This window comes from Myotis daubentonii, chromosome 7, assembly GCF_963259705.1.
Source record: "Myotis daubentonii chromosome 7, mMyoDau2.1, whole genome shotgun sequence".
Taxonomy (NCBI): domain Eukaryota; kingdom Metazoa; phylum Chordata; class Mammalia; order Chiroptera; family Vespertilionidae; genus Myotis; species Myotis daubentonii.
The window spans coordinates 73506634-73517296 of record NC_081846.1 but is presented as its reverse complement, the minus strand read 5'-3'; positions in this window follow the sequence as shown (position 1 = coordinate 73517296).

Sequence of the window (10663 nt, the reverse complement as noted above, 5' to 3'; positions counted from 1 at the left end):
AGAAAATGATCACCATAAGAAAAATGCTATGTAGTTTTTTTTGTTTTGTTTTGGCCAATCAGCCTTCTCCCAAATTAAACAAAACTACTCCTCTTGGAATATAATTGGTTCAGATAAATAAACTTATTTTGGCATCAGAGACACATGGCTTTGTTACAGCTTTTCCTTGAAAGTATCTGTCATGTCAATCATATTTATTGTGATTTTTTTATCAGTATCATCTTGGATCATTTTTGTACTCAAATAAATATTAATATTGTTGGTAAAACTCTTGAATTTTTTTTAATTTTATGGTATTTTATACAGAGGTCATTTGAAAAACACATTATGATAACCCAAACTACATTGAATTACCATTATTAGACTAGGTATTAACTAAGTATACCGGTAGTAGTTGCATTGAAGCACTCAATTTTCCAATCAGTCTACCTTAGAATTAATGGTGTATATTATTGAATTGCTGAAAATTCCCAATACGTTGGAAAACATAAATTTGATATACATGCTGTAACTATTACTGAGTAATTTGTCACTCATCTCCACCCCTTCGAGAAATAAATATGTGTTAGTTAAAATTAACATCTATTTTTATCAGAGCTTATGCTTAACAGGCTGATGGTACCTGACAGGCTTTGAAAGGAGTAGGGAGTGTGAGATTGTAGACCCATCACTGACAAGGTGCCATTCCCTTTTCTCTTCATTAATAATCTAACTCCCTTAAACACTCCTCTTAGGACGTTCTTGCCTCAGGCCGAATAATGCCTACTCTAATAAAGACAATGGAAAAGCTCTTGAGGAAAGAAAAAGAAATGACTGCCTTATAACAGAATCTCTCTTAAAAGTCAAAGAGGCAGGTAGATTTTGAAGAACAAAAGTGTCAAACTGAACACTGTCTTTTGGTGGTAAAAGGGAAAGGTCACTGAAAAAGAATGCTTAAATTAAAATTGAACTCTAGAGCTTCAAGATCTAAATGTTGATCTAACCTTTTACAAAATAAGTATAGAATTGTAAGATGGGGTGTTCCTTTATATCCTCTCCTTCCGTCATCACCTCTTCAGGGAAAATGTCGTTTCCAATATGTAGATATTGACTCTCCTGTTCGACCGAAGTTGAAAGAGCTATGTGTGAAAATGACCAATGTGAAGAATTAGACTTTAAAGAATGTCCTGATGTATAACATGAAGGTACTTTGCTGGGGGAGAGGTTATATCAATCTGTAACCAAAAGTTCAATAACATTAGCAGAGATAGTGTGTGGAGCTACAGAAAGACTATGAAGGCCAGAGCTTCCCTCTTGCTGGTGACCTGTGTTCTTCTGGTAAAGTTGATTTGATCATATCAGTGAGTCTCCACTGTAACAGATTCTCACTGAATCCATGGTCCAACTTTATACAAATAAGTCTACCTATTACTTTGTCATAATTTTCAAGTTGTTCTCAGGAAGTTTTTCTTAGGCAATTTCCTTAAATAACTTACCTGAAAACTTTAGATTAATTTGATAGAAGCTTACATCTTAGATATGCAACTGTTAGAAGTGTTCCAAGCAGAGTATGAACACCACCATCAAATTAATATAATTTGAAGTGGTGGAAATTCTAAGACAATAATGCACATCCATCAGACAACCACAATTACTCATTTTATATTTTATTTTTTTATTGGTTAGGGATTAGAATGTAGTACACATGCAGTTATAAGTCAATTTGACAAAGCTATTTCGTACACACCATGTATGAGGCTCCCCAATAAAAGCTGAGGCTTGAGATCCCAGCGGCAATAACACACGGAAACTGCTCTCCAAAAAGTAAGGGGACCCTGGAGAGAAAAAGACAGGCCGACACAGCTCTAAAACAGTGAGGTTACAATAAAATTGCAAATGCAATGCTTTGAAAATGTAAAAAATGGAAGACTACTTTCAGCTTTTATGCTATGAAGGGGATAAAAGTAAACTTTGTTTTTTATTTATTCCAATATGAAAACCTGATAAACAGGATGTCTTGTCTATGTGAAAAAATGTACATAATCATATACACGAATAAATTTATGAATAGTTACATAGTATTTGGAGATGAGTTGCATGTTATTAGAGACCCAAGTAAAACAAAACAAAAATAAACAAACATTTTTACCAGTGATTTATTAAATGTTTATGACATACCAGGCCCAAGTTAGGTCAACCACGTACTGATGCCAGACTAGATATAAGGAAAGCAGAACCAACTTCTACATTCAAAGAAAGGAGTAGAAGAGAATTTGAGTTTACAGTATCTATGCTATGTCAAAATAGGTTAAGCACAAGAATATTGTGATTTTAGTTTTTAAAAGTTCAATAAATTGATAAGTTTAGTCTGTTAAAGACCCATCCATGGAAAGTGTGGAACTAGATTTACTGGATCACAATAGCCAATTGCTAATATTTTCAGGAATTTTGTGAGCAAGTTGATGACATGATGATAGTGGGAAATCAGTCATGAGGGGAGTATTTACACCAGAAATGTTACAAATGTTAAACATTTATCAGCAAACTTCCACTAGGGTATCTTCAACATTGTGCTTATCTTACCTGGTTCCCTATATTTTTCTAAATCTTACATCTAGATTTATTCATCTAAGCTTAGATCCCTGGGAAAATCTCTTTCTTAGTTCAGGATTATGTTAGAAGCCATTGTCCATAGTTCAGATTTTGATGCATCGGGTCAATTTTTCCCTAAGAAATTCCTTGAAATGCATGAAGATCCTGCCCCATTCCTAGGGCTGCTAATCGGTCTCTAAACTTGTGTTTTCTATTCATGGATATATACCATGGTATCAAGCCATGTATATTTCCTATAAGACTGTGGTTTGCCTTACTCATGATAACCTTGCTTTTGATTCAGAAGTTTAACCCAAAATTTAAGCTCTGTGACGGATCCTGCTAGAATCTCTGCATCATGCATTCCTAATTCTCAGCCAGCCTTCTGAGATAACAGTCTGTTACGCATTCTCTATCTCCCTGACTCTAGCACCTCTTGCCTGGACCATTCTTACCAAGTGTTAGCCAGAAGCTGCTGTCATGGTCTGCTATGTGGTTCTGTTGCATCTCTGTGGTTCGCCCACCCTCACTGCATCACCCTCACAGACATACTAACACAACCCATTGATCTTACTCATTGCCAGAAAAATGTGTGTGTAGCCAGCTCCAGAATTAAATACTTGAATTTGTTGAACCTGTTTTTTCATAGTAGTAATGGTGACATGACCAATTTGGTCATATCAGCTGCATTAGTTCATGGAAATCAAGACTGATTAATTCACAAGATGGCAGCCACATGTAAATAGCTGCTGGGCACTCTGCCACATGCAGACACTACCTGATTATGTCTGTATCAAATGTTCCAGCAGCAAGCATTTTATCTGACAAGAAATGTTAAAAGGTAGTCCCTTGCTCAATACATTTCAAATCTCATTTTTTACAGAGGTACTAAATATTGTGCAAAGAATTATCTGACTCATTGTATAAAGATTTGACAACTATTCATACAATAGAACAATAAATTATCCTTAATGGAAAAGAAATCACATTAGCTAGAGCACTTGAAGCGCTCTACTTATTGATAATAGAGACTCATCTAAAAAGCAGTAATCTCTCCACTTACTTTCATTTTGATTTACATTTGTTTGAGCAGGAGACAGTACTGTTTCATCAAGCATGATAATGCTCTTCCAGTTCCTCGAGCTACAGAGTAAACCTACAGCCATGAAACACTTTGCTTTTCCAAAAGATATATGCCAAGCTCCCTTCCCCCCACTTTTTCCCCCAAAATAATTTATATGTGTATAAATAAATTAGATAATTATTCAAAGATGTTTGAAACTTAATGCTGCTTCTTTGTGCTAATTTATATTATGGGGTTACCTCTTAAAGTTTATCCTTGAAAAGCCTTCATATAAAATGTGCTCATTGGAGCAGAGCTTTTTAGACATATTGCAATAATTGCAAGTTCAATGACTTCCTCTCAAAATACATTGATTTAGCTGTGCGGTATTACATGAGGGACATGAATTGGCATATATGTTGGGTGCTGTGTTTGTTTATTATAGTATAATGGGCCAGAGGTTCCAGGTTAAGGTTAATACGATTCCTCCTACAGTTTTCTAAAATTCTTACATTTGTATTTTATCATACATCCAACTCTCACAGCAATTTTATGTTATATATCACTGATATTAGGATTCTCATTTTAGAGCTACTACAAACACATAGAAAAATGCCTTGCAAATAACCGGATTTATTCTTGGCAGACAAAGCTACAGCCAAGAGTCTCTGAATCAGTCTCTGCATTGTATTTCCATAGAGAGAAAATGTTTTCATTATAGTGTTTATACACATATACTTATAAACTCTATTTTATAATGAAAATTTACTTAGACTATGAAAATAAAAAGATAACCTAGAATACATCTTCTTCCTTCAAGGAGAAGACAGAAAAAGAAAACATATAAATATATATCAAGTAATGACACTTGAAATGTGCTAAATCAGAATATCAGGGTTAGGGATGATTTCCAAGAGGAATTATATCAATCTAGACATTTGTGTGAGAAACTTGTCAGTCAAATTAAATGAGAGAAGTGGAGGAAAAGAAGGAGCGGGAGGAGAGTGAGGATACACTTAAATGCCTAGAGGCAAATAGAGACCAACATGTTTGGCGAACCATGGGCAGCTCAGAACAGCAGGACCGCAGAATGTGAGGAGGCAGTAGCATAAGATGGGCTGGAAAGTTAAGTGGAGGTCACAAAGGGGAATGGGTTAGTTTTACTTTGTTCTGAGAACAATGAGCACCATTAATTCAGAATACGAGTTTAGACACCCAGTGTTGGCTTAAATGCAAAATTTCAGATAGATGCCAATGACATTCTTAAAAATGTCTTTGCTTCCCTTTTGGCATCCTGCTATTAAAATCATTTCTCTAAGCAAAATGTGGTCACATCTATGAAAGGTTCCAACATAACCTCCCTTTGTAATCTGTATTTTATTTGATCTCTAAGAAGGATTTGAAATAATGGATTATCTATCCCAATACCTGGTCATTTTAATCTACTATGTGGAAAGAACTATTTATTCAATAAATCAGTTACTTTTTAGTTTAATTTAATGCTCTGATTTGCACTTTAATTTTGACTAGTACAGCCATAGTTTAAATGAGAAGACTAAAACCTAGATGATTTTTGAAGAGATGATATTTTAGCAAAGCTAGATCACATGTTTATAGCACGGAAGTGAAACAACAACAACAAAAAACATCCAAGGGACACAGACTATGAGGGCAGAGGAGAAGAAATCATTGCTAATTAGTGTCAAAGCTGGGTGGTGAGTTCTAGGGAATTCAGTATATAGTGCTCTCTAGTTTTGATGATGATAAGAACAAATGTTAATACCTTGCTTAGCATTGGCTTCTTTATGATTATCAGTGAAAGCATCAATTTTGAACTAGCTGGGGAATTCTTACCTCTGAAACAGTAAAAGATATTATGGCACTGTTTTTATGATTAAGAGGCTAACTTGTATCCCAGTTTTCCCAAATCAGTACATAACATTAATTTGATCTCAATAAAAATTTCAGCAAGATTTCTTTTTATTTCCTGGAGGTAGAAAATTCAATTCCAAAGTTAATATAGAAAAGTAAACATCCAAGAAGAGATAAGAAAACTCTGAAAAGTGAGAGAAATGGGGGAAGGAAACTAACATCAAATACTAAACAGAGTAAAGAACCTATATTTTAATGACTTAGTACTGGTATATTAATAGATAGATCAAGAGAAGATTATAAAACACACCACCTAGTTTGGTTTCTGCACTGAAGTGACAAAATAGCGACTTTGCTAGCAAATGCAGGAAAAAAAAATGAATAAACAGTTAAAACCAATTCAAAATGTTTCAAAGTATCAAACATAACCTAAGGAAAAACATATGTATATATCAATGTTAGCATATGTATTTAGCATAACTTAAACATTTCTGTCCCCAAACAAATATCAAAACAAAACACAATTCAGGAAAAAAAACAAAACAAAACAATAACTAAGAAAACCTTAGAAAATTAATGAGAATCTAACAAACTTGGGCCAAATATTATTGACCAAAAAATTTTTACTAAAGTTTTTCAAGTTAGAACTATTCTTAATCATAAGTATTGTGTTCACAAGAAATAGTAATTTAAACTCATAATAATATAACTTGTAATGATCTCTAGAAGCAGACTTCCAATTTTATATTTTTTTAATTAAGGGCTACATAACTATAGATTAATGAAAATTTACAATGAAGTGGATTTACATAAATTGAAAGAGTGAACCATCTCAGCAGCAAATTGTATAAAATAAGCTACAGCCAACCAAGGCTAGTGTCACAGCCACAGTGATGCATGGGTGGAAATGTCTAGCTTGTAAACAGAACATCCCTGCTCAAAAAAATAAGAGAAGTCACCCAGCTGGTGTGGCTCAGTGGTTGAGCATTTGCCTATAAACCAGGAGGTCATGGTTCAATTCTCGATTAGGCACATGCCTGGATTGCAACCTTGATTCCCAGTGTGGGGCATGCAGGAGGCAGCCAATCAATAATTTTCATCGTTGATGTTTCTACCTCTCTCCCTCGCCTTTCCTCTCTGAAATCTAAAAATATATTTAAAAAAAATAAAAAGAAGCTTTGAAGGAGGTCAAATACGTTTAGACTAATGCCTGGGGAAAATAAAGAGTTGAGATATTTTATTTTTTTTTTTATTTTTTTTTTTAAATATATTTTATTGATATTTTACAGAGAGGAAGGGAGAGAGATAGAGAGTCAGAAACATCGACGAGAGAGAAACATCGACCAGCCGCCTCCTGCACATCCCCCACCGGGGATGCGCCCGCAACCCAGGCACATGCCCTTGACCGGAATCGAACCCGGGACCCTTCAGTCCGCAGGGCGACGCTCTATCCACTGAGCCAAACCGGTTTCGGTAAGAGTTGAGATATTTTATGAGAGGGTACCACACATTGGAAGTGTTGAGGCTTGCCAATGAGTTTACTGCCCTTCGGCCAATGATTTCTTAAAATTTCTGCATTGGTATTGCATAGGGCTTTGGCACCAGAAAGGCCCTGGTTTAAATACCAGTACTGCCACTTATTAGCTATGTGAGTTAAAACAAACTATTAATCTCTGCCAGCCTTGGTTTCTAGAGACATAAAGTGGGGATGAAGAGTTCTTATCTTTCATGGTTGTTGTGAACTTTAAATGAGTTAATAGTCATGAAGGACTTACCCTAAATGCTAGCATAGAATAGCTAATTGCAATTATCCTATGTAATAAAAGAGAAATATGTAAATTGACCATACCTCCACGATGCCCACCAGCCAATCAGGAGTGAGCATGCAAATTAACTCAACAAAGATGGTGGGTTAATTTGTATACACAGGCGCTGGGCAGAGAGCAGAGCAGGAGAGCAGGCAGAGTGTGAAGCGGCTTGGGGAAATAGGCTCCCCAAACCGCCAGACGGAGAGCAGAGAGGGAGAGCTGTCGGCTTAGAGGACTTGGCAGAGTGGGAGGCCGTGGGACAGAGACAGAGCAGGAGGGGAAAACCAAGAGCGCAGGGAGCACCAGGAATTCTGGGAATAGTAGTTCTGGTGACAGCCCCAGGACCAGAAGCGGAAGCCCAGAGTGCAGGGAGCACCAGGAATGCTGGGAATCATAGCTCTGGTGGCAGACAGATCTTCTAGACACTAGAGCAGTGATGGCGAACCTTTTGAGTTCAGCGTGTCAGCATTTTGAAAAACCCTAACTTAACTCTGGTGCCTTGTCACATATAGAAATTTTTTGATATTTGCAACCATAGTAAAACAAAGACATATTTTTGATATTAATTTTATATATTTAAATGCCACTTAACAAAGAAAAATCAACCAAAAGATGAGTTCGTGTGTCACCTCTGACATGCGTGTCATAGGTTCGCCATCACTGCACTAGAGCAAAGTGAGCCTGGAGCAAGATACTGTTGTGGTGGGGGATGGAGGGAAAGCAAAGGTGAGAGACATAAGTAGAATCAGAGTGTCTAGGAAAGAAATCCTAAAACTTCCAGGAAATCTCCACCAAAGAAGCAAAGAAAAAAAAAAGCCTCTATTTTTCTGTGAGCAACATCCCAAACTGGGTTGGGGTCTCAGACAATTTGCTCATATGATTGCAAAGGCAGACAGAAACTCCCAGATTGGAGAGGGTGCAGGTCAAGCTGAGGGACCACCCCCAACCCCCGTGCACAAATGTTCATGCACTGGGCCCCTCGTTGATATATAAATGTACTCATTATTTTTCACACACATAGTATTATTATGTGTTCATACTCAATAAATAATGGCTATTATTATAAGATTATTGTATAGCAAAGCAGCATTATAGATTATACCCCATGCAGATAATATTACAAATTTGGAAAATATCTCCTATTGCATGATTAAGGGCACTGAGCTTATGCCTCCTTTAAAATCCTTTTCTTTGTTTCAGGCAAAGGCAGTATGTTGTATGAAGAGGTTTAAAGTTAGAGCATTTCTCACCAAGATAAGGTGCTCAGAGATGACCCCTTCAAATATATGTCAGCAGAAAAGCAAGCTTTGATTGATGGGGAAGAAATGAAGAAAAGACAAAGAGATATTTAATCCACAGAGAGCTCAATCCCCAAAGAAGGCACGGTGGACCCCAAATTACCTGTGAATTGTTTGAGGGACCTGAGGACCTTTAGCAAATGAGCAAATGGTGGTAATAGAGGGATGGAAAAGGTAGAAATTTACAAAGTACGAGGGGCAAATAGCAAGAGTGTTTTAGGTCACCTTTATTTATTTAGTTGGATGTAGAATGGACTTGAGGATAAGAATTAAATTTGGAAGAAAAGAGTAAATTTATATTATAAGTGTAAAGGGTTCTATTTTTATCAAAAAAGAAATCAGATTTAACCTTTGGTGAGGTTGAGCTTCCTTCCTTTCTTTCTTCCTCTCTTCCCTTCCTGCCTCCTTCCCTGCCTTCCTTCCTTCCTTCCTTCCTTCCTTCCTTCCTTCCTTCCTTTCTGACAACATCCAGCTTACTGAATATTAAATACATGTTATTCATATTTATTGTTGAGTGTATTATGTCATCTGTCTGGACACCCAAATAAATTCCATGAGCGCCTCTAGACAGACTGATCAAAATAACCATGCTCTCTAATTACTCTTTAGTGGTTCTCAAGCTTTTTTCTAAGTATTCCCAAAAGATCTGACACTTCCCTTAGTAACCATAGCCCACTTAACAAGATTCCTAGAGAGCCCGACTGGTGTGGCTCAGTGGTTGAGTGTCAACCTATGAACCAGAAGATCCTGGTTTGAATCCCAGCCAGGGCATATGCACAGGATTTTGGGCTTGATCCCTTAAGAGGGGCATGCAGGAGGCAGCCAATCGATGATTCTCATCATTGATGTTTCTATCTCTATTTTTCTCTGAAATCAATAAAAATACATATAGAAAAAGATTCCCAGAGAGTAAGGAAATTAAGTTCTTAATATGGAGAGCTAGTATGAATTGCTAGAATGATTCTTTTTTTTTAAATTTTGTTTTATTACTTAAAGTATTACAAAGGGTATTACATATGTCTCTTTTCCCCCTCCCTCCCCCCAAATGATTCTTTTATGTCTTTGAAGCATTCCCCATAAATTTCTGCAGAAGAATGGTATCAGAAATTCTTTTGGTATATTCATAAAAAAGAAAAGAAAAGCTAAAAATGTTTTGTGTGTTATAATCTAAATTAAAAAAAAAAAATCTATGTATGCAAAAATGAGACTAGTTATAAACAGTGATTACTTGTGTCTTGTTGAAATTACAGCTAACTTTTAATATAAATTTTTTAGATATTCTATATAGCATTATTTTAACAACTTGTTTGAGATATCATTTATATTCCATATAATTCAACCATTTAAAACTGTAAAACTCAATGTTTTTTTAAGTCTCTTTACAGAATTGTGCAGTCATCACAATCAATTTTAGAACATTCTGGCCTGCAACCTCCCCAAAGTATGAAGGAACTTGGTCCCATAAGCAATCATTTTTTACTATTCCCCTACACCTGAACCAGTCCTAAGCAGCCACTAACTACATTCTGTCTCCAGAATTTGTTACTGGAAATTTCAAATATGTGGCAAGAAGTGACTTTTGCATCTGCATTCTTTCACTTATCTTAATGTTTCAAAGTTTATCCATGTTGTAGCATGGATCAGTATTTCATTTCTTTTTTTCATTGTGAATAATATCTCATATTACATCTTGTTTATCCTTTTATCAGTTGATAGATATTTAAGTTGTTCCCTTTTATGGCTATTCTAAATAATGTTGTTATGGACATTAATATACAAGTTTTTGCATGGATGTGTGTTTTCATTTTTCTTGGGTATATACCTAGTAGTGAAATAAAAAATCAGAATTCTTATACATTGCTGGTGGGAATTTAAAATAGTATAGCCACTTTCAAAAGCAGTTTTCCAATTCCTCAAAAAATTGATAAATTTTTCAACAGATTTTTCAACCATATTAACATATAGTCTTATTGCTAGTTGAAGACATTATATTGTGGTGAAAAGTGCTTGAGATCAGGAAGCAGAAAAGTAGAAATGTAGGCTTGAGCCAA